Source organism: Garra rufa, unplaced genomic scaffold (assembly GCF_049309525.1).
Source record: "Garra rufa unplaced genomic scaffold, GarRuf1.0 hap1_unplaced_005, whole genome shotgun sequence".
Taxonomy (NCBI): Eukaryota; Metazoa; Chordata; class Actinopteri; order Cypriniformes; family Cyprinidae; genus Garra; species Garra rufa.
The window spans coordinates 1,101,716-1,122,354 of record NW_027394280.1 but is presented as its reverse complement, the minus strand read 5'-3'; the positions used below and the strand labels follow the sequence as shown (position 1 = coordinate 1,122,354).

The 20,639-nt window shown below is 46.8% G+C and overlaps 15 non-coding genes across 15 annotated transcripts; 13 read left to right on the top strand and 2 right to left on the bottom strand.

Annotated features, from left to right (window-relative positions):
- Positions 1-824: 824 nt before the first annotated feature.
- Positions 825-906, top strand: trnas-uga (transfer RNA serine (anticodon UGA)). The gene has a single exon. It is a non-coding gene; the product is annotated as a tRNA-Ser (tRNA).
- Positions 907-1,083: 177 nt separating this feature from the next.
- trnak-uuu (transfer RNA lysine (anticodon UUU)) lies at positions 1,084-1,156 on the top strand. The gene has a single exon. It is a non-coding gene; the product is annotated as a tRNA-Lys (tRNA).
- Positions 1,157-4,165: 3,009 nt separating this feature from the next.
- Positions 4,166-4,247, top strand: trnas-uga (transfer RNA serine (anticodon UGA)). Its single transcript has one exon. It is a non-coding gene; the product is annotated as a tRNA-Ser (tRNA).
- Positions 4,248-4,424: 177 nt separating this feature from the next.
- trnak-uuu (transfer RNA lysine (anticodon UUU)) lies at positions 4,425-4,497 on the top strand. Its single transcript has one exon. It is a non-coding gene; the product is annotated as a tRNA-Lys (tRNA).
- A 3,029-nt stretch (positions 4,498-7,526) lies between these two features.
- On the top strand, positions 7,527-7,608 carry trnas-uga (transfer RNA serine (anticodon UGA)). The gene has a single exon. It is a non-coding gene; the product is annotated as a tRNA-Ser (tRNA).
- A 177-nt stretch (positions 7,609-7,785) lies between these two features.
- trnak-uuu (transfer RNA lysine (anticodon UUU)) lies at positions 7,786-7,858 on the top strand. Its single transcript has one exon. It is a non-coding gene; the product is annotated as a tRNA-Lys (tRNA).
- Positions 7,859-10,771: 2,913 nt separating this feature from the next.
- LOC141312808 (U5 spliceosomal RNA) lies at positions 10,772-10,886 on the bottom strand. The gene has a single exon (XR_012349309.1). It is a non-coding gene; the product is annotated as a U5 spliceosomal RNA (small nuclear RNA).
- A 572-nt stretch (positions 10,887-11,458) lies between these two features.
- On the bottom strand, positions 11,459-11,530 carry trnar-ucu (transfer RNA arginine (anticodon UCU)). Its single transcript has one exon. It is a non-coding gene; the product is annotated as a tRNA-Arg (tRNA).
- Positions 11,531-11,727: 197 nt separating this feature from the next.
- Positions 11,728-11,809, top strand: trnas-cga (transfer RNA serine (anticodon CGA)). The gene has a single exon. It is a non-coding gene; the product is annotated as a tRNA-Ser (tRNA).
- A 1,291-nt stretch (positions 11,810-13,100) lies between these two features.
- trnas-uga (transfer RNA serine (anticodon UGA)) lies at positions 13,101-13,182 on the top strand. Its single transcript has one exon. It is a non-coding gene; the product is annotated as a tRNA-Ser (tRNA).
- Positions 13,183-13,359: 177 nt separating this feature from the next.
- Positions 13,360-13,432, top strand: trnak-uuu (transfer RNA lysine (anticodon UUU)). Its single transcript has one exon. It is a non-coding gene; the product is annotated as a tRNA-Lys (tRNA).
- Positions 13,433-16,440: 3,008 nt separating this feature from the next.
- trnas-uga (transfer RNA serine (anticodon UGA)) lies at positions 16,441-16,522 on the top strand. Its single transcript has one exon. It is a non-coding gene; the product is annotated as a tRNA-Ser (tRNA).
- A 177-nt stretch (positions 16,523-16,699) lies between these two features.
- Positions 16,700-16,772, top strand: trnak-uuu (transfer RNA lysine (anticodon UUU)). The gene has a single exon. It is a non-coding gene; the product is annotated as a tRNA-Lys (tRNA).
- A 3,029-nt stretch (positions 16,773-19,801) lies between these two features.
- Positions 19,802-19,883, top strand: trnas-uga (transfer RNA serine (anticodon UGA)). The gene has a single exon. It is a non-coding gene; the product is annotated as a tRNA-Ser (tRNA).
- Positions 19,884-20,060: 177 nt separating this feature from the next.
- Positions 20,061-20,133, top strand: trnak-uuu (transfer RNA lysine (anticodon UUU)). The gene has a single exon. It is a non-coding gene; the product is annotated as a tRNA-Lys (tRNA).
- Positions 20,134-20,639: the final 506 nt, after the last annotated feature.

Genomic DNA, 20,639 nt, shown 5'->3' with positions numbered 1-20,639 from the left:
TGGACCTGTGCGCTCACTGTGGTAAACCACTACGCTCACCAAGGGTAATCTAGGCTGCCAACACCTGCCAACATGATTTTCGTCACCCCCCTCACTCTAAATGGGAGAAGTAAAAGTTACGAAAGTCCCTTCCCTCACCCAGTATTCACAAACCCGATCAAGGTAATGTCATCTCTTTTTTCATGCCCCCGTATTAGAGGCCAAAAAAAAATATTAAATGAAATAAATCGGTCCAAATAATGACCCTCTGTAATGTGTAGCATTCAAGATGTTGAGAGAGTTTAGCTCGTGGCGGGTCAATCTGGTATTTCATGGAGTAGGGGCTCATTTTGGCAAGTTGGGTGCAGTCGCGTGTGCTGAGAGCGAAGAACAGCAAGCGCAAATCTTCGTTAGTATTGTGGACAGTATCTCCACCTGTCACGTGGAAGACCGGGGTTAGATTCCCCAAAGAGGAGACCTAGTTCTTTGCTGCTGTTGAACGACTCATCCAAAAGCTTTTGGTGCAGACAGAGGTCACAGAAGGAGTTCTGCTTCGAGGTCAACCGCAGCCAAAAACTGTGCGTTGGCCGGGAATCGAACCCGGGTCAACTTCTTGGAAGGCAGCTATGCTCACCACAATACCACCAACGCAGGCGCTCGGTGTCAGATTTAAGCGGTCAGATAAGAATGCTCGAATCCGGGTCATGGCAGCCCTTTGTCGTTGAGCGACGGGGACGTCCAGCTTCTTTTTGCCAACTCACCCTTCAGTTGGATTTTGCGCCTGAAGCTCGGCGGCATCCTGTGCTGCCCGCCTCGAGACGAGAGCAGGCGGTCCACATGCAGGCGTAGTCGTGGCCGAGAGGTTAAGGCGATGGACTTGAAATCCATTGGGGTCTCCCCGCGCAGGTTCGAACCCTGCCGACTACGGTCGGGCATTCCCCCTTTTGCCTTTAGCTTTTTGCGACGGTGGTTTGGCCTTCGCTCTCTCTGACGTAATTGCGTGCGGCCTTTGTCCCGTAGCTCCTGTGGCAAGTGAGCTTCTGCTGGGCGGCTTGTGGAGAAAGTATTCTTATATAAAAAGTAAGAGGCGCACAAAACACAAGAGCCTGGATAGCTCAGTCGGTAGAGCATCAGACTTTTAATCTGAGGATCCAGGGTTCAAGTCCCTGTTCGGGCGAAGGGCCATCTTCTTGTTGTCGCCCTCAGCTTGCAGTCGTGCCGGTCCAGGGGCCTCATGTATCAACGCTGCGTACGCACAAAAACTTTGCGTACGCCAGATTTCACGCTCACGTTTGGATTTACTAACGATGAAATGAACGTGAGAATGTGCGTTGATCCACGCCAACTCCATGTCTGGCGTACGTGTATTTTTTTGTGCGTGTGTTTGTTTTATGTCCCTTGGCGACTCCTAGAGGCAATTATTTAAAATTGCACACTACAAAGTATCGCACCAACACATGTGGAAAACATTGCTATTAATTTATAATTGATAAAATGGGTTAATTGAGACAATATTTTTCTACCAGTTATGTGATTTAGAACATATAAAAGCATTTGCAAATGTATACATCCCTTAGTCTATGGCAATGGCAGTGTTGGCCTTATTGGAGGACATTGTCAATGGCCAAATCCGAAGGGAACGCGTTTTTAGGGATCTCAGTGATTTTCTGGCCCACGATGATGACTGGCTTATAAAATGTTTCAGATTTCCAAGAGCTATCCTCTTGGAGCTCTGTGCTGAGTTGGGTCCAAATTTGGAGACAGCGAGGAGCCACGCATTACCCGTTCCCTTACAGGTGCTGATAACGCTTGGTTCCAAAGGGAACTGGCAGACCGCTCGGGGTTAAGCCAGTCGTCTTTGAGCCCTGCAATGCCAGCTGTATGGGACGGGATCATCCGCATGTCTAGCAGGTATATAAGATTTCCATACCATGCAGTTGACCAGCCAAACAAAGCGCAATTTGCAGCGATCACCGGTTATCCTAATGTAAGCGCAAGCGATCGACTGCACGGACATTGCTATAAAGGCGCCATCTGAAGAACAATTTGGATACGTGAATCGGAAACAGCTAAGTTTTACTTTATTTTATTTTATTGAGCGTAACTATTTAACTGCATATCAGGAGACCGCGGTTATCCATTAAAGACGTGGCTGTTAACCCCCCTCAACAACCCACAAACTGACCAAGAGCGCAGATACAATGATGCCCATTCTCGCACTTGTAGAGCGGGCGATTGGGCAGCTGAAATGCCGGTGGCACCAGAGCCGTGCACAGACCTTTTGAGGGGCATATGCTGAAACTGAAAAAAAGGGCACCCCCCCCCCCCCTTATATATATATATATCTTATTTAAACTAATTCAAACAACACTGCGATCCACTGGGATGTCCCTCTCAATGGCTATATAGGCTATATAATATGATGAAATGTTAATAAATTACATCATGTAATTTACAAGCATCAGCAAATTCAGCAGATAACCATAAAATCTAAATAGAAATTTCTTATAAAATATTTTACCTAGCTGACAAGGATCACTCGGTTGCTTTGTGTCAAACTAAATCACATTATGTCAACATCACACCGTGTGGTGAGGCATTATATGAACCTTTATAGACATAGGCCTACTATTGTTTATTTCATAAAGACAACGTTGCACTTATTCAAACAAGATATTTTACCGTTACAAGACAACGATGTTCATCTGCTTGCGCTCTATGACTCTGACTGATGCGCTGAAACGTAGGCTAAGTCGCCGCTGTTCTCCACCTGCACCTTTACATCGGACCATTTCTTTTTTAATTCGTTCACAGTGCGATGTTCAAACCCCACTGCGTTAACCGCGTCAGCTAAAGTCTCCCTTTTTTTTTTTTTTTTTACAAACTTGCAAATAACAGTTTTTCTCCGGTCTACCGGTGAGGAGCACCTTCAAATCACATTCTGTTAAGTTTCTCTTGCTTGCTTTTTCGTTTGGTTTTGCCAAAGTGGAGTCATTACCATATTAATACGGGGGAGGAGGCAGGGAGGGGTTTTGCGCTCGTGCATGTGCACTCAATTTCACGTTAATTCAGATGTACAAAGAGAAATGCGTGGAATTCCGCGTACGCAGTGTTTCATACATCTGATTTTTTTACTGCGTATGCACATTTACAGCTTTGTCCGTACGCTATGTTTTAGTAATAATTCAACGCAAGTCTTTGTACATGAGGCCCCAGCTCTGCCGTGAGGCGGCGTACGCTTAAAGATGTGACAGAGTTCACATAGAGTGTTTGCTATGCTGCCCCTTCATGAATTTTTCGTTGCTTGTGGTGGGCTGTTTATGCGCTGATGACGAGAAACTTGATATGTGTCTCTATGCCCTTGGACCTGTGCGCTCACTGTGGTAAACCACTACGCTCACCAAGGGTAATCTAGGCTGCCAACACCTGCCAACATGATTTTCGTCACCCCCCTCACTCTAAATGGGAGAAGTAAAAGTTACGAAAGTCCCTTCCCTCACCCAGTATTCACAAACCCGATCAAGGTAATGTCATCTCTTTTTTCATGCCCCCGTATTAGAGGCCAAAAAAAAATATTAAATGAAATAAATCGGTCCAAATAATGACCCTCTGTAATGTGTAGCATTCAAGATGTTGAGAGAGTTTAGCTCGTGGCGGGTCAATCTGGTATTTCATGGAGTAGGGGCTCATTTTGGCAAGTTGGGTGCAGTCGCGTGTGCTGAGAGCGAAGAACAGCAAGCGCAAATCTTCGTTAGTATTGTGGACAGTATCTCCACCTGTCACGTGGAAGACCGGGGTTAGATTCCCCAAAGAGGAGACCTAGTTCTTTGCTGCTGTTGAACGACTCATCCAAAAGCTTTTGGTGCAGACAGAGGTCACAGAAGGAGTTCTGCTTCGAGGTCAACCGCAGCCAAAAACTGTGCGTTGGCCGGGAATCGAACCCGGGTCAACTTCTTGGAAGGCAGCTATGCTCACCACAATACCACCAACGCAGGCGCTCGGTGTCAGATTTAAGCGGTCAGATAAGAATGCTCGAATCCGGGTCATGGCAGCCCTTTGTCGTTGAGCGACGGGGACGTCCAGCTTCTTTTTGCCAACTCACCCTTCAGTTGGATTTTGCGCCTGAAGCTCGGCGGCATCCTGTGCTGCCCGCCTCGAGACGAGAGCAGGCGGTCCACATGCAGGCGTAGTCGTGGCCGAGAGGTTAAGGCGATGGACTTGAAATCCATTGGGGTCTCCCCGCGCAGGTTCGAACCCTGCCGACTACGGTCGGGCATTCCCCCTTTTGCCTTTAGCTTTTTGCGACGGTGGTTTGGCCTTCGCTCTCTCTGACGTAATTGCGTGCGGCCTTTGTCCCGTAGCTCCTGTGGCAAGTGAGCTTCTGCTGGGCGGCTTGTGGAGAAAGTATTCTTATATAAAAAGTAAGAGGCGCACAAAACACAAGAGCCTGGATAGCTCAGTCGGTAGAGCATCAGACTTTTAATCTGAGGATCCAGGGTTCAAGTCCCTGTTCGGGCGAAGGGCCATCTTCTTGTTGTCGCCCTCAGCTTGCAGTCGTGCCGGTCCAGGGGCCTCATGTATCAACGCTGCGTACGCACAAAAACTTTGCGTACGCCAGATTTCACGCTCACGTTTGGATTTACTAACGATGAAATGAACGTGAGAATGTGCGTTGATCCACGCCAACTCCATGTCTGGCGTACGTGTATTTTTTTGTGCGTGTGTTTGTTTTATGTCCCTTGGCGACTCCTAGAGGCAATTATTTAAAATTGCACACTACAAAGTATCGCACCAACACATGTGGAAAACATTGCTATTAATTTATAATTGATAAAATGGGTTAATTGAGACAATATTTTTCTACCAGTTATGTGATTTAGAACATATAAAAGCATTTGCAAATGTATACATCCCTTAGTCTATGGCAATGGCAGTGTTGGCCTTATTGGAGGACATTGTCAATGGCCAAATCCGAAGGGAACGCGTTTTTAGGGATCTCAGTGATTTTCTGGCCCACGATGATGACTGGCTTATAAAATGTTTCAGATTTCCAAGAGCTATCCTCTTGGAGCTCTGTGCTGAGTTGGGTCCAAATTTGGAGACAGCGAGGAGCCACGCATTACCCGTTCCCTTACAGGTGCTGATAACGCTTGGTTCCAAAGGGAACTGGCAGACCGCTCGGGGTTAAGCCAGTCGTCTTTGAGCCTGCAATGCCAGCTGTATGGGACGGGATCATCCGCATGTCTAGCAGGTATATAAGATTTCCATACCATGCAGTTGACCAGCCAAACAAAGCGCAATTTGCAGCGATCACCGGTTATCCTAATGTAAGCGCAAGCGATCGACTGCACGGACATTGCTATAAAGGCGCCATCTGAAGAACAATTTGGATACGTGAATCGGAAACAGCTAAGTTTTACTTTATTTTATTTTATTGAGCGTAACTATTTAACTGCATATCAGGAGACCGCGGTTATCCATTAAAGACGTGGCTGTTAACCCCCCTCAACAACCCACAAACTGACCAAGAGCGCAGATACAATGATGCCCATTCTCGCACTTGTAGAGCGGGCGATTGGGCAGCTGAAATGCCGGTGGCACCAGAGCCGTGCACAGACCTTTTGAGGGGCATATGCTGAAACTGAAAAAAAGGGCACCCCCCCCCCCCTTATATATATATATCTTATTTAAAACATTAACATTAAAACATTCAAAACTAATTCAAACAACACTGCGATCCACTGGGATGTCCCTCTCAATGGCTATATAGGCTATATAATATGATGAAATGTTAATAAATTACATCATGTAATTTACAAGCATCAGCAAATTCAGCAGATAACCATAAAATCTAAATAGAAATTTCTTATAAAATATTTTACCTAGCTGACAAGGATCACTCGGTTGCTTTGTGTCAAACTAAATCACATTATGTCAACATCACACCGTGTGGTGAGGCATTATATGAACCTTTATAGACATAGGCCTACTATTGTTTATTTCATAAAGACAACGTTGCACTTATTCAAACAAGATATTTTACCGTTACAAGACAACGATGTTCATCTGCTTGCGCTCTATGACTCTGACTGATGCGCTGAAACGTAGGCTAAGTCGCCGCTGTTCTCCACCTGCACCTTTACATCGGACCATTTCTTTTTTAATTCGTTCACAGTGCGATGTTCAAACCCCACTGCGTTAACCGCGTCAGCTAAAGTCTCCCTTTTTTTTTTTTTTTTTACAAACTTGCAAATAACAGTTTTTCTCCGGTCTACCGGTGAGGAGCACCTTCAAATCACATTCTGTTAAGTTTCTCTTGCTTGCTTTTTCGTTTGGTTTTGCCAAAGTGGAGTCATTACCATATTAATACGGGGGAGGAGGCAGGGAGGGGTTTTGCGCTCGTGCATGTGCACTCAATTTCACGTTAATTCAGATGTACAAAGAGAAATGCGTGGAATTCCGCGTACGCAGTGTTTCATACATCTGATTTTTTTACTGCGTATGCACATTTACAGCTTTGTCCGTACGCTATGTTTTAGTAATAATTCAACGCAAGTCTTTGTACATGAGGCCCCAGCTCTGCCGTGAGGCGGCGTACGCTTAAAGATGTGACAGAGTTCACATAGAGTGTTTGCTATGCTGCCCCTTCATGAATTTTTCGTTGCTTGTGGTGGGCTGTTTATGCGCTGATGACGAGAAACTTGATATGTGTCTCTATGCCCTTGGACCTGTGCGCTCACTGTGGTAAACCACTACGCTCACCAAGGGTAATCTAGGCTGCCAACACCTGCCAACATGATTTTCGTCACCCCCCTCACTCTAAATGGGAGAAGTAAAAGTTACGAAAGTCCCTTCCCTCACCCAGTATTCACAAACCCGATCAAGGTAATGTCATCTCTTTTTTCATGCCCCCGTATTAGAGGCCAAAAAAAAATATTAAATGAAATAAATCGGTCCAAATAATGACCCTCTGTAATGTGTAGCATTCAAGATGTTGAGAGAGTTTAGCTCGTGGCGGGTCAATCTGGTATTTCATGGAGTAGGGGCTCATTTTGGCAAGTTGGGTGCAGTCGCGTGTGCTGAGAGCGAAGAACAGCAAGCGCAAATCTTCGTTAGTATTGTGGACAGTATCTCCACCTGTCACGTGGAAGACCGGGGTTAGATTCCCCAAAGAGGAGACCTAGTTCTTTGCTGCTGTTGAACGACTCATCCAAAAGCTTTTGGTGCAGACAGAGGTCACAGAAGGAGTTCTGCTTCGAGGTCAACCGCAGCCAAAAACTGTGCGTTGGCCGGGAATCGAACCCGGGTCAACTTCTTGGAAGGCAGCTATGCTCACCACAATACCACCAACGCAGGCGCTCGGTGTCAGATTTAAGCGGTCAGATAAGAATGCTCGAATCCGGGTCATGGCAGCCCTTTGTCGTTGAGCGACGGGGACGTCCAGCTTCTTTTTGCCAACTCACCCTTCAGTTGGATTTTGCGCCTGAAGCTCGGCGGCATCCTGTGCTGCCCGCCTCGAGACGAGAGCAGGCGGTCCACATGCAGGCGTAGTCATGGCCGAGAGGTTAAGGCGATGGACTTGAAATCCATTGGGGTCTCCCCGCGCAGGTTCGAACCCTGCCGACTACGGTCGGGCATTCCCCCTTTTGCCTTTAGCTTTTTGCGACGGTGGTTTGGCCTTCGCTCTCTCTGACGTAATTGCGTGCGGCCTTTGTCCCGTAGCTCCTGTGGCAAGTGAGCTTCTGCTGGGCGGCTTGTGGAGAAAGTATTCTTATATAAAAAGTAAGAGGCGCACAAAACACAAGAGCCTGGATAGCTCAGTCGGTAGAGCATCAGACTTTTAATCTGAGGATCCAGGGTTCAAGTCCCTGTTCGGGCGAAGGGCCATCTTCTTGTTGTCGCCCTCAGCTTGCAGTCGTGCCGGTCCAGGGGCCTCATGTATCAACGCTGCGTACGCACAAAAACTTTGCGTACGCCAGATTTCACGCTCACGTTTGGATTTACTAACGATGAAATGAACGTGAGAATGTGCGTTGATCCACGCCAACTCCATGTCTGGCGTACGTGTATTTTTTTGTGCGTGTGTTTGTTTTATGTCCCTTGGCGACTCCTAGAGGCAATTATTTAAAATTGCACACTACAAAGTATCGCACCAACACATGTGGAAAACATTGCTATTAATTTATAATTGATAAAATGGGTTAATTGAGACAATATTTTTCTACCAGTTATGTGATTTAGAACATATAAAAGCATTTGCAAATGTATACATCCCTTAGTCTATGGCAATGGCAGTGTTGGCCTTATTGGAGGACATTGTCAATGGCCAAATCCGAAGGGAACGCGTTTTTAGGGATCTCAGTGATTTTCTGGCCCACGATGATGACTGGCTTATAAAATGTTTCAGATTTCCAAGAGCTATCCTCTTGGAGCTCTGTGCTGAGTTGGGTCCAAATTTGGAGACAGCGAGGAGCCACGCATTACCCGTTCCCTTACAGGTGCTGATAACGCTTGGTTCCAAAGGGAACTGGCAGACCGCTCGGGGTTAAGCCAGTCGTCTTTGAGCCTGCAATGCCAGCTGTATGGGACGGGATCATCCGCATGTCTAGCAGGTATATAAGATTTCCATACCATGCAGTTGACCAGCCAAACAAAGCGCAATTTGCAGCGATCACCGGTTATCCTAATGTAAGCGCAAGCGATCGACTGCACGGACATTGCTATAAAGGCGCCATCTGAAGAACAATTTGGATACGTGAATCGGAAACAGCTAAGTTTTACTTTATTTTATTTTATTGAGCGTAACTATTTAACTGCATATCAGGAGACCGCGGTTATCCATTAAAGACGTGGCTGTTAACCCCCCTCAACAACCCACAAACTGACCAAGAGCGCAGATACAATGATGCCCATTCTCGCACTTGTAGAGCGGGCGATTGGGCAGCTGAAATGCCGGTGGCACCAGAGCCGTGCACAGACCTTTTGAGGGGCATATGCTGAAACTGAAAAAAAGGGCACCCCCCCCCCCCCCCCTTATATATATATATCTTATTTAAACTAATTCAAACAACACTGCGATCCACTGGGATGTCCCTCTCAATGGCTATATAGGCTATATAATATGATGAAATGTTAATAAATTACATCATGTAATTTACAAGCATCAGCAAATTCAGCAGATAACCATAAAATCTAAATAGAAATTTCTTATAAAATATTTTACCTAGCTGACAAGGATCACTCGGTTGCTTTGTGTCAAACTAAATCACATTATGTCAACATCACACCGTGTGGTGAGGCATTATATGAACCTTTATAGACATAGGCCTACTATTGTTTATTTCATAAAGACAACGTTGCACTTATTCAAACAAGATATTTTACCGTTACAAGACAACGATGTTCATCTGCTTGCGCTCTATGACTCTGACTGATGCGCTGAAACGTAGGCTAAGTCGCCGCTGATCTCCACCTGCACCTTTACATCGGACCATTTCTTTTTTAATTCGTTCACAGTGCGATGTTCAAACCCCACTGCGTTAACCGCGTCAGCTAAAGTCTCCCTTTTTTTTTTTTTTTTTTACAAACTTGCAAATAACAGTTTTTCTCCGGTCTACCGGTGAGGAGCACCTTCAAATCACATTCTGTTAAGTTTCTCTTGCTTGCTTTTTCGTTTGGTTTTGCCAAAGTGGAGTCATTACCATATTAATACGGGGGAGGAGGCAGGGAGGGGTTTTGCGCTCGTGCATGTGCACTCAATTTCACGTTAATTCAGATGTACAAAGAGAAATGCGTGGAATTCCGCGTACGCAGTGTTTCATACATCTGATTTTTTTACTGCGTACGCACATTTACAGCTTTGTCCGTACGCTATGTTTTAGTAATAATTCAACGCAAGTCTTTGTACATGAGGCCCCAGCTCTGCCGTGTGGCGGCGTACGCTTAAAGATCTGATAGAGTTCACATAGAGTGTTTGCTATGCTGCCCCTTCATGAATGTTTCGTTGCTTGTGGTGGGCTGTTTTCCCCTTTAGGAGTTTTATGCTAGGCGATTTCAGTAAAGCGGTAGCCAGTTCATTGTTTTTTCAGCCAACTTTGAGGTTGACAACGGGACAGAGGACATCAGGGCCGCCGCAGTCGTGGCCGAGTGGTTAAGGCGATGGACTAGAAATCCATTGGGGTCTCCCCGAGCAGGTTTGAATCCTGCCGATTACGCTCTTCGCCGGTGCTGAGGAGAAGTGGCTGGGCCCTTTTCTTCCGTGTCCCTAGCACGGATTTGTGTGCCCTCTCTCCACAGTAATAAAAAGCGCCGCTAGTCCTTTTTTTTTTTCAATTCGGACGGCCGGCACCACCAGATGTGAGCCAGTGGGGCGCCGTGATCGTATAGTGGAGAGTACTCTGCGTTGTGGCCGCAGCGAATCCGGGACACGGCAGGCTTTTTGTTCACTGAGCTCCTTTCTCCCACCTCCATTTTTCGTACGGGTGCGGTGCCAGTTAAACTATACCAACAACGCAGGCAGCAGAGGCTGGCTTTCAGGGTCAACAAAGAAGGATCGAAGCGCACGAGTCACTGATAGGGCCAAAAGAGCTAAAAGCCATCTTTGTTTGAGCCCGTCCAGAGTTTTTCTCGCGTCATGGACGAGAGAGCGCTGTCTTTCCATGCTGGCTTAAGAAATTTGAAGCTGCGAAGCTGGAAGCGCAAAGGCTGCAAACACAGACCATGACGAGGCGCGCTTTGTTCCACTGCACGCTGGCGGGTGGCCAGATTGACTCTGCTCTTGACACTCTAGTGTAGCTCTGCTGTGAGCAGAGCCCCCAAAAATACAGGTCACTCGCAAAGGTTCCCCTCCACGGAAATCTTTAGTAAAAAGCGAAAGATTTATGCGCTGATGACGAGAAACTCGAGATGTGTCTCTATGCCCTTGGACCTTTGCGCTCACTGTGGTAAACCACTACGCTCACCAAGGGTAATCTAGGGTGCCGACACCTCACAACATGATTTTCGTCACCCCCCTCACTCCAAATGGGAGAAGTAAAAGTTATGAAAGTCCCTTCCCTCACCCAGTATTCACAAACCAGATCAAGGTAATGTCATCTCTTTTTTCATGCCCCCGTATTAGAGGCCAAAAAAAATATTAAATGAAATAAAGCGGTCCAAATAATGACCCACTGTAATGTGTAGCATTCAAGATATTGAGAGACTTTAGCTCGTGGCTGGTCAATCTGGTATTTCATGGAGTAGGGGCTCGTTTTGGCAAGTTGGGTGCAGTCGCGTGTGCTGGGAGCGAAGAACAGCAAGCGCAACTCTTTGTTAGTATGGTGGACAGTATCTCCCCCTGTCACGTGGAAGACCGGGGTTAGATTCCCCAACGAGGAGACCTAGCTCTCTGCTGCTGTCGAACGACTCATCCAAAAGCTTTTGGTGCAGACAGAGGTCACAGAAGGAGTTCTGCTTCGAGGTCAACCGCAGCCGAAAACAACGCGTTGGCCGGGAATCGAACCCAGGTCAACTGCTTAGAAGGCAGCTATGCTCCCCACAATACCACCAACGCAGGCGCTCAGTGCAAGATTTAAGTGGTCAGAAAAGAATGCTCGAATCCGGGTCATGGCAGCCCTTTGTCGTTGAGCGACGGGGACGTCCAGCTTCTTTTTGCCAACTCACCCTTCAGTTGGATTTTGCGCCTGAAGCTCGGCGGCATCCTGTGCTGCCCGCCTCGAGACAAGGGAGCAGGCGGTCCATATGCACGGCGTAGTCGTGGCCGAGAGGTTAAGGCGATGGACTCGAAATCCATTGGGGTCTCCCCGCGCAGGTTCGAACCCTGCCGACTACGGTCGGGCATTCCCCCTTTTACCTTTAGCTTTTTGCGACGGTGGTTGGGCCTTCCAAGGCCTTTGGCCTTCGCTCTCTCTGACGTAATTGCGTGCGGCCTTTGTCCCGTAGCTCCTGTGGCAAGTGAGCTTCTGCCGGGCGGCTTGTGGAGAAAGTGTTCTTATATAAAAAGTAAGAAGCGCGCAAAAAACAAGAGCCTGGCTAGCTCAGTCGGTAGAGCATTAGACTTTTTTTTACTCTGAGGGTCCAGGGTTCAAGTCCTTGTTCCGGTGAAGGGCCATCTTCTTGTTGTCGCCCTCAGCTTGCAGTCGTGCCGGTCCAGCTCTGCCGTGAGGCGGCGTACGCTTAAAGATGTGACAGAGTTCACATAGAGTGTTTGCTATGCTGCCCCTTCATGAATTTTTCGTTGCTTGTGGTGGGCTGTTTATGCGCTGATGACGAGAAACTTGATATGTGTCTCTATGCCCTTGGACCTGTGCGCTCACTGTGGTAAACCACTACGCTCACCAAGGGTAATCTAGGCTGCCAACACCTGCCAACATGATTTTCGTCACCCCCCTCACTCCAAATGGGAGAAGTAAAAGTTACGAAAGTCCCTTCCCTCACCCAGTATTCACAAACCCGATCAAGGTAATGTCATCTCTTTTTTCATGCCCCCGTATTAGAGGCCAAAAAAAAATATTAAATGAAATAAATCGGTCCAAATAATGACCCTCTGTAATGTGTAGCATTCAAGATGTTGAGAGAGTTTAGCTCGTGGCGGGTCAATCTGGTATTTCATGGAGTAGGGGCTCATTTTGGCAAGTTGGGTGCAGTCGCGTGTGCTGAGAGCGAAGAACAGCAAGCGCAAATCTTCGTTAGTATAGTGGACAGTATCTCCCCCTGTCACGTGGAAGACCGGGGTTAGATTCCCCAAAGAGGAGACCTAGTTCTTTGCTGCTGTTGAACGACTCATCCAAAAGCTTTTGGTGCAGACAGAGGTCACAGAAGGAGTTCTGCTTCGAGGTCAACCGCAGCCAAAAACTGTGCGTTGGCCGGGAATCGAACCCGGGTCAACTTCTTGGAAGGCAGCTATGCTCACCACAATACCACCAACGCAGGCGCTCGGTGTCAGATTTAAGCGGTCAGATAAGAATGCTCGAATCCGGGTCATGGCAGCCCTTTGTCGTTGAGCGACGGGGACGTCCAGCTTCTTTTTGCCAACTCACCCTTCAGTTGGATTTTGCGCCTGAAGCTCGGCGGCATCCTGTGCTGCCCGCCTCGAGACGAGAGCAGGCGGTCCACATGCAGGCGTAGTCGTGGCCGAGAGGTTAAGGCGATGGACTTGAAATCCATTGGGGTCTCCCCGCGCAGGTTCGAACCCTGCCGACTACGGTCGGGCATTCCCCCTTTTGCCTTTAGCTTTTTGCGACGGTGGTTTGGCCTTCGCTCTCTCTGACGTAATTGCGTGCGGCCTTTGTCCCGTAGCTCCTGTGGCAAGTGAGCTTCTGCTGGGCGGCTTGTGGAGAAAGTATTCTTATATAAAAAGTAAGAGGCGCACAAAACACAAGAGCCTGGATAGCTCAGTCGGTAGAGCATCAGACTTTTAATCTGAGGATCCAGGGTTCAAGTCCCTGTTCGGGCGAAGGGCCATCTTCTTGTTGTCGCCCTCAGCTTGCAGTCGTGCCGGTCCAGGGGCCTCATGTATCAACGCTGCGTACGCACAAAAACTTTGCGTACGCCAGATTTCACGCTCACGTTTGGATTTACTAACGATGAAATGAACGTGAGAATGTGCGTTGATCCACGCCAACTCCATGTCTGGCGTACGTGTATTTTTTTGTGCGTGTGTTTGTTTTATGTCCCTTGGCGACTCCTAGAGGCAATTATTTAAAATTGCACACTACAAAGTATCGCACCAACACATGTGGAAAACATTGCTATTAATTTATAATTGATAAAATGGGTTAATTGAGACAATATTTTTCTACCAGTTATGTGATTTAGAACATATAAAAGCATTTGCAAATGTATACATCCCTTAGTCTATGGCAATGGCAGTGTTGGCCTTATTGGAGGACATTGTCAATGGCCAAATCCGAAGGGAACGCGTTTTTAGGGATCTCAGTGATTTTCTGGCCCACGATGATGACTGGCTTATAAAATGTTTCAGATTTCCAAGAGCTATCCTCTTGGAGCTCTGTGCTGAGTTGGGTCCAAATTTGGAGACAGCGAGGAGCCACGCATTACCCGTTCCCTTACAGGTGCTGATAACGCTTGGTTCCAAAGGGAACTGGCAGACCGCTCGGGGTTAAGCCAGTCGTCTTTGAGCCCTGCAATGCCAGCTGTATGGGACGGGATCATCCGCATGTCTAGCAGGTATATAAGATTTCCATACCATGCAGTTGACCAGCCAAACAAAGCGCAATTTGCAGCGATCACCGGTTATCCTAATGTAAGCGCAAGCGATCGACTGCACGGACATTGCTATAAAGGCGCCATCTGAAGAACAATTTGGATACGTGAATCGGAAACAGCTAAGTTTTACTTTATTTTATTTTATTGAGCGTAACTATTTAACTGCATATCAGGAGACCGCGGTTATCCATTAAAGACGTGGCTGTTAACCCCCCTCAACAACCCACAAACTGACCAAGAGCGCAGATACAATGATGCCCATTCTCGCACTTGTAGAGCGGGCGATTGGGCAGCTGAAATGCCGGTGGCACCAGAGCCGTGCACAGACCTTTTGAGGGGCATATGCTGAAACTGAAAAAAAGGGCACCCCCCCCCCCCTTATATATATATATATCTTATTTAAACTAATTCAAACAACACTGCGATCCACTGGGATGTCCCTCTCAATGGCTATATAGGCTATATAATATGATGAAATGTTAATAAATTACATCATGTAATTTACAAGCATCAGCAAATTCAGCAGATAACCATAAAATCTAAATAGAAATTTCTTATAAAATATTTTACCTAGCTGACAAGGATCACTCAGTTGCTTTGTGTCAAACTAAATCACATTATGTCAACATCACACCGTGTGGTGAGGCATTATATGAACCTTTATAGACATAGGCCTACTATTGTTTATTTCATAAAGACAACGTTGCACTTATTCAAACAAGATATTTTACCGTTACAAGACAACGATGTTCATCTGCTTGCGCTCTATGACTCTGACTGATGCGCTGAAACGTAGGCTAAGTCGCCGCTGTTCTCCACCTGCACCTTTACATCGGACCATTTCTTTTTTAATTCGTTCACAGTGCGATGTTCAAACCCCACTGCGTTAACCGCGTCAGCTAAAGTCTCCCTTTTTTTTTTTTTTTTTACAAACTTGCAAATAACAGTTTTTCTCCGGTCTACCGGTGAGGAGCACCTTCAAATCACATTCTGTTAAGTTTCTCTTGCTTGCTTTTTCGTTTGGTTTTGCCAAAGTGGAGTCATTACCATATTAATACGGGGGAGGAGGCAGGGAGGGGTTTTGCGCTCGTGCATGTGCACTCAATTTCACGTTAATTCAGATGTACAAAGAGAAATGCGTGGAATTCCGCGTACGCAGTGTTTCATACATCTGATTTTTTTACTGCGTATGCACATTTACAGCTTTGTCCGTACGCTATGTTTTAGTAATAATTCAACGCAAGTCTTTGTACATGAGGCCCCAGCTCTGCCGTGAGGCGGCGTACGCTTAAAGATGTGACAGAGTTCACATAGAGTGTTTGCTATGCTGCCCCTTCATGAATTTTTCGTTGCTTGTGGTGGGCTGTTTATGCGCTGATGACGAGAAACTTGATATGTGTCTCTATGCCCTTGGACCTGTGCGCTCACTGTGGTAAACCACTACGCTCACCAAGGGTAATCTAGGCTGCCAACACCTGCCAACATGATTTTCGTCACCCCCCTCACTCTAAATGGGAGAAGTAAAAGTTACGAAAGTCCCTTCCCTCACCCAGTATTCACAAACCCGATCAAGGTAATGTCATCTCTTTTTTCATGCCCCCGTATTAGAGGCCAAAAAAAAATATTAAATGAAATAAATCGGTCCAAATAATGACCCTCTGTAATGTGTAGCATTCAAGATGTTGAGAGAGTTTAGCTCGTGGCGGGTCAATCTGGTATTTCATGGAGTAGGGGCTCATTTTGGCAAGTTGGGTGCAGTCGCGTGTGCTGAGAGCGAAGAACAGCAAGCGCAAATCTTCGTTAGTATTGTGGACAGTATCTCCACCTGTCACGTGGAAGACCGGGGTTAGATTCCCCAAAGAGGAGACCTAGTTCTTTGCTGCTGTTGAACGACTCATCCAAAAGCTTTTGGTGCAGACAGAGGTCACAGAAGGAGTTCTGCTTCGAGGTCAACCGCAGCCAAAAACTGTGCGTTGGCCGGGAATCGAACCCGGGTCAACTTCTTGGAAGGCAGCTATGCTCACCACAATACCACCAACGCAGGCGCTCGGTGTCAGATTTAAGCGGTCAGATAAGAATGCTCGAATCCGGGTCATGGCAGCCCTTTGTCGTTGAGCGACGGGGACGTCCAGCTTCTTTTTGCCAACTCACCCTTCAGTTGGATTTTGCGCCTGAAGCTCGGCGGCATCCTGTGCTGCCCGCCTCGAGACGAGAGCAGGCGGTCCACATGCAGGCGTAGTCGTGGCCGAGAGGTTAAGGCGATGGACTTGAAATCCATTGGGGTCTCCCCGCGCAGGTTCGAACCCTGCCGACTACGGTCGGGCATTCCCCCTTTTGCCTTTAGCTTTTTGCGACGGTGGTTTGGCCTTCGCTCTCTCTGACGTAATTGCGTGCGGCCTTTGTCCCGTAGCTCCTGTGGCAAGTGAGCTTCTGCTGGGCGGCTTGTGGAGAAAGTATTCTTATATAAAAAGTAAGAGGCGCACAAAACACAAGAGCCTGGATAGCTCAGTCGGTAGAGCATCAGACTTTTAATCTGAGGATCCAGGGTTCAAGTCCCTGTTCGGGCGAAGGGCCATCTTCTTGTTGTCGCCCTCAGCTTGCAGTCGTGCCGGTCCAGGGGCCTCATGTATCAACGCTGCGTACGCACAAAAACTTTGCGTACGCCAGATTTCACGCTCACGTTTGGATTTACTAACGATGAAATGAACGTGAGAATGTGCGTTGATCCACGCCAACTCCATGTCTGGCGTACGTGTATTTTTTTGTGCGTGTGTTTGTTTTATGTCCCTTGGCGACTCCTAGAGGCAATTATTTAAAATTGCACACTACAAAGTATCGCACCAACACATGTGGAAAACATTGCTATTAATTTATAATTGATAAAATGGGTTAATTGAGACAATATTTTTCTACCAGTTATGTGATTTAGAACATATAAAAGCATTTGCAAATGTATACATCCCTTAGTCTATGGCAATGGCAGTGTTGGCCTTATTGGAGGACATTGTCAATGGCCAAATCCGAAGGGAACGCGTTTTTAGGGATCTCAGTGATTTTCTGGCCCACGATGATGACTGGCTTATAAAATGTTTCAGATTTCCAAGAGCTATCCTCTTGGAGCTCTGTGCTGAGTTGGGTCCAAATTTGGAGACAGCGAGGAGCCACGCATTACCCGTTCCCTTACAGGTGCTGATAACGCTTGGTTCCAAAGGGAACTGGCAGACCGCTCGGGGTTAAGCCAGTCGTCTTTGAGCCTGCAATGCCAGCTGTATGGGACGGGATCATCCGCATGTCTAGCAGGTATATAAGATTTCCATACCATGCAGTTGACCAGCCAAACAAAGCGCAATTTGCAGCGATCACCGGTTATCCTAATGTAAGCGCAAGCGATCGACTGCACGGACATTGCTATAAAGGCGCCATCTGAAGAACAATTTGGATACGTGAATCGGAAACAGCTAAGTTTTACTTTATTTTATTTTATTGAGCGTAACTATTTAACTGCATATCAGGAGACCGCGGTTATCCATTAAAGACGTGGCTGTTAACCCCCCTCAACAACCCACAAACTGACCAAGAGCGCAGATACAATGATGCCCATTCTCGCACTTGTAGAGCGGGCGATTGGGCAGCTGAAATGCCGGTGGCACCAGAGCCGTGCACAGACCTTTTGAGGGGCATATGCTGAAACTGAAAAAAAGGGCACCCCCCCCCCCCTTATATATATATATCTTATTTAAAACATTAACATTAAAACATTCAAAACTAATTCAAACAACACTGCGATCCACTGGGATGTCCCTCTCAATGGCTATATAGGCTATATAATATGATGAAATGTTAATAAATTACATCATGTAATTTACAAGCATCAGCAAATTCAGCAGATAACCATAAAATCTAAATAGAAATTTCTTATAAAATATTTTACCTAGCTGACAAGGATCACTCGGTTGCTTTGTGTCAAACTAAATCACATTATGTCAACATCACACCGTGTGGTGAGGCATTATATGAACCTTTATAGACATAGGCCTACTATTGTTTATTTCATAAAGACAACGTTGCACTTATTCAAACAAGATATTTTACCGTTACAAGACAACGATGTTCATCTGCTTGCGCTCTATGACTCTGACTGATGCGCTGAAATGTAGGCTAAGTCGCCGCTGTTCTCCACCTGCACCTTTACATCGGACCATTTCTTTTTTAATTCGTTCACAGTGCGATGTTCAAACCCCACTGCGTTAACCGCGTCAGCTAAAGTCTCCCTTTTTTTTTTTTTTTTTACAAACTTGCAAATAACAGTTTTTCTCCGGTCTACCGGTGAGGAGCACCTTCAAATCACATTCTGTTAAGTTTCTCTTGCTTGCTTTTTCGTTTGGTTTTGCCAAAGTGGAGTCATTACCATATTAATACGGGGGAGGAGGCAGGGAGGGGTTTTGCGCTCGTGCATGTGCACTCAATTTCACGTTAATTCAGATGTACAAAGAGAAATGCGTGGAATTCCGCGTACGCAGTGTTTCATACATCTGATTTTTTTACTGCGTATGCACATTTACAGCTTTGTCCGTACGCTATGTTTTAGTAATAATTCAACGCAAGTCTTTGTACATGAGGCCCCAGCTCTGCCGTGAGGCGGCGTACGCTTAAAGATGTGACAGAGTTCACATAGAGTGTTTGCTATGCTGCCCCTTCATGAATTTTTCGTTGCTTGTGGTGGGCTGTTTATGCGCTGATGACGAGAAACTTGATATGTGTCTCTATGCCCTTGGACCTGTGCGCTCACTGTGGTAAACCACTACGCTCACCAAGGGTAATCTAGGCTGCCAACACCTGCCAACATGATTTTCGTCACCCCCCTCACTCTAAATGGGAGAAGTAAAAGTTACGAAAGTCCCTTCCCTCACCCAGTATTCACAAACCCGATCAAGGTAATGTCATCTCTTTTTTCATGCCCCCGTATTAGAGGCCAAAAAAAAATATTAAATGAAATAAATCGGTCCAAATAATGACCCTCTGTAATGTGTAGCATTCAAGATGTTGAGAGAGTTTAGCTCGTGGCGGGTCAATCTGGTATTTCATGGAGTAGGGGCTCATTTTGGCAAGTTGGGTGCAGTCGCGTGTGCTGAGAGCGAAGAACAGCAAGCGCAAATCTTCGTTAGTATTGTGGACAGTATCTCCACCTGTCACGTGGAAGACCGGGGTTAGATTCCCCAAAGAGGAGACCTAGTTCTTTGCTGCTGTTGAACGACTCATCCAAAAGCTTTTGGTGCAGACAGAGGTCACAGAAGGAGTTCTGCTTCGAGGTCAACCGCAGCCAAAAACTGTGCGTTGGCCGGGAATCGAACCCGGGTCAACTTCTTGGAAGGCAGCTATGCTCACCACAATACCACCAACGCAGGCGCTCGGTGTCAGATTTAAGCGGTCAGATAAGAATGCTCGAATCCGGGTCATGGCAGCCCTTTGTCGTTGAGCGACGGGGACGTCCAGCTTCTTTTTGCCAACTCACCCTTCAGTTGGATTTTGCGCCTGAAGCTCGGCGGCATCCTGTGCTGCCCGCCTCGAGACGAGAGCAGGCGGTCCACATGCAGGCGTAGTCGTGGCCGAGAGGTTAAGGCGATGGACTTGAAATCCATTGGGGTCTCCCCGCGCAGGTTCGAACCCTGCCGACTACGGTCGGGCATTCCCCCTTTTGCCTTTAGCTTTTTGCGACGGTGGTTTGGCCTTCGCTCTCTCTGACGTAATTGCGTGCGGCCTTTGTCCCGTAGCTCCTGTGGCAAGTGAGCTTCTGCTGGGCGGCTTGTGGAGAAAGTATTCTTATATAAAAAGTAAGAGGCGCACAAAACACAAGAGCCTGGATAGCTCAGTCGGTAGAGCATCAGACTTTTAATCTGAGGATCCAGGGTTCAAGTCCCTGTTCGGGCGAAGGGCCATCTTCTTGTTGTCGCCCTCAGCTTGCAGTCGTGCCGGTCCAGGGGCCTCATGTATCAACGCTGCGTACGCACAAAAACTTTGCGTACGCCAGATTTCACGCTCACGTTTGGATTTACTAACGATGAAATGAACGTGAGAATGTGCGTTGATCCACGCCAACTCCATGTCTGGCGTACGTGTATTTTTTTGTGCGTGTGTTTGTTTTATGTCCCTTGGCGACTCCTAGAGGCAATTATTTAAAATTGCACACTACAAAGTATCGCACCAACACATGTGGAAAACATTGCTATTAATTTATAATTGATAAAATGGGTTAATTGAGACAATATTTTTCTACCAGTTATGTGATTTAGAACATATAAAAGCATTTGCAAATGTATACATCCCTTAGTCTATGGCAATGGCAGTGTTGGCCTTATTGGAGGACATTGTCAATGGCCAAATCCGAAGGGAACGCGTTTTTAGGGATCTCAGTGATTTTCTGGCCCACGATGATG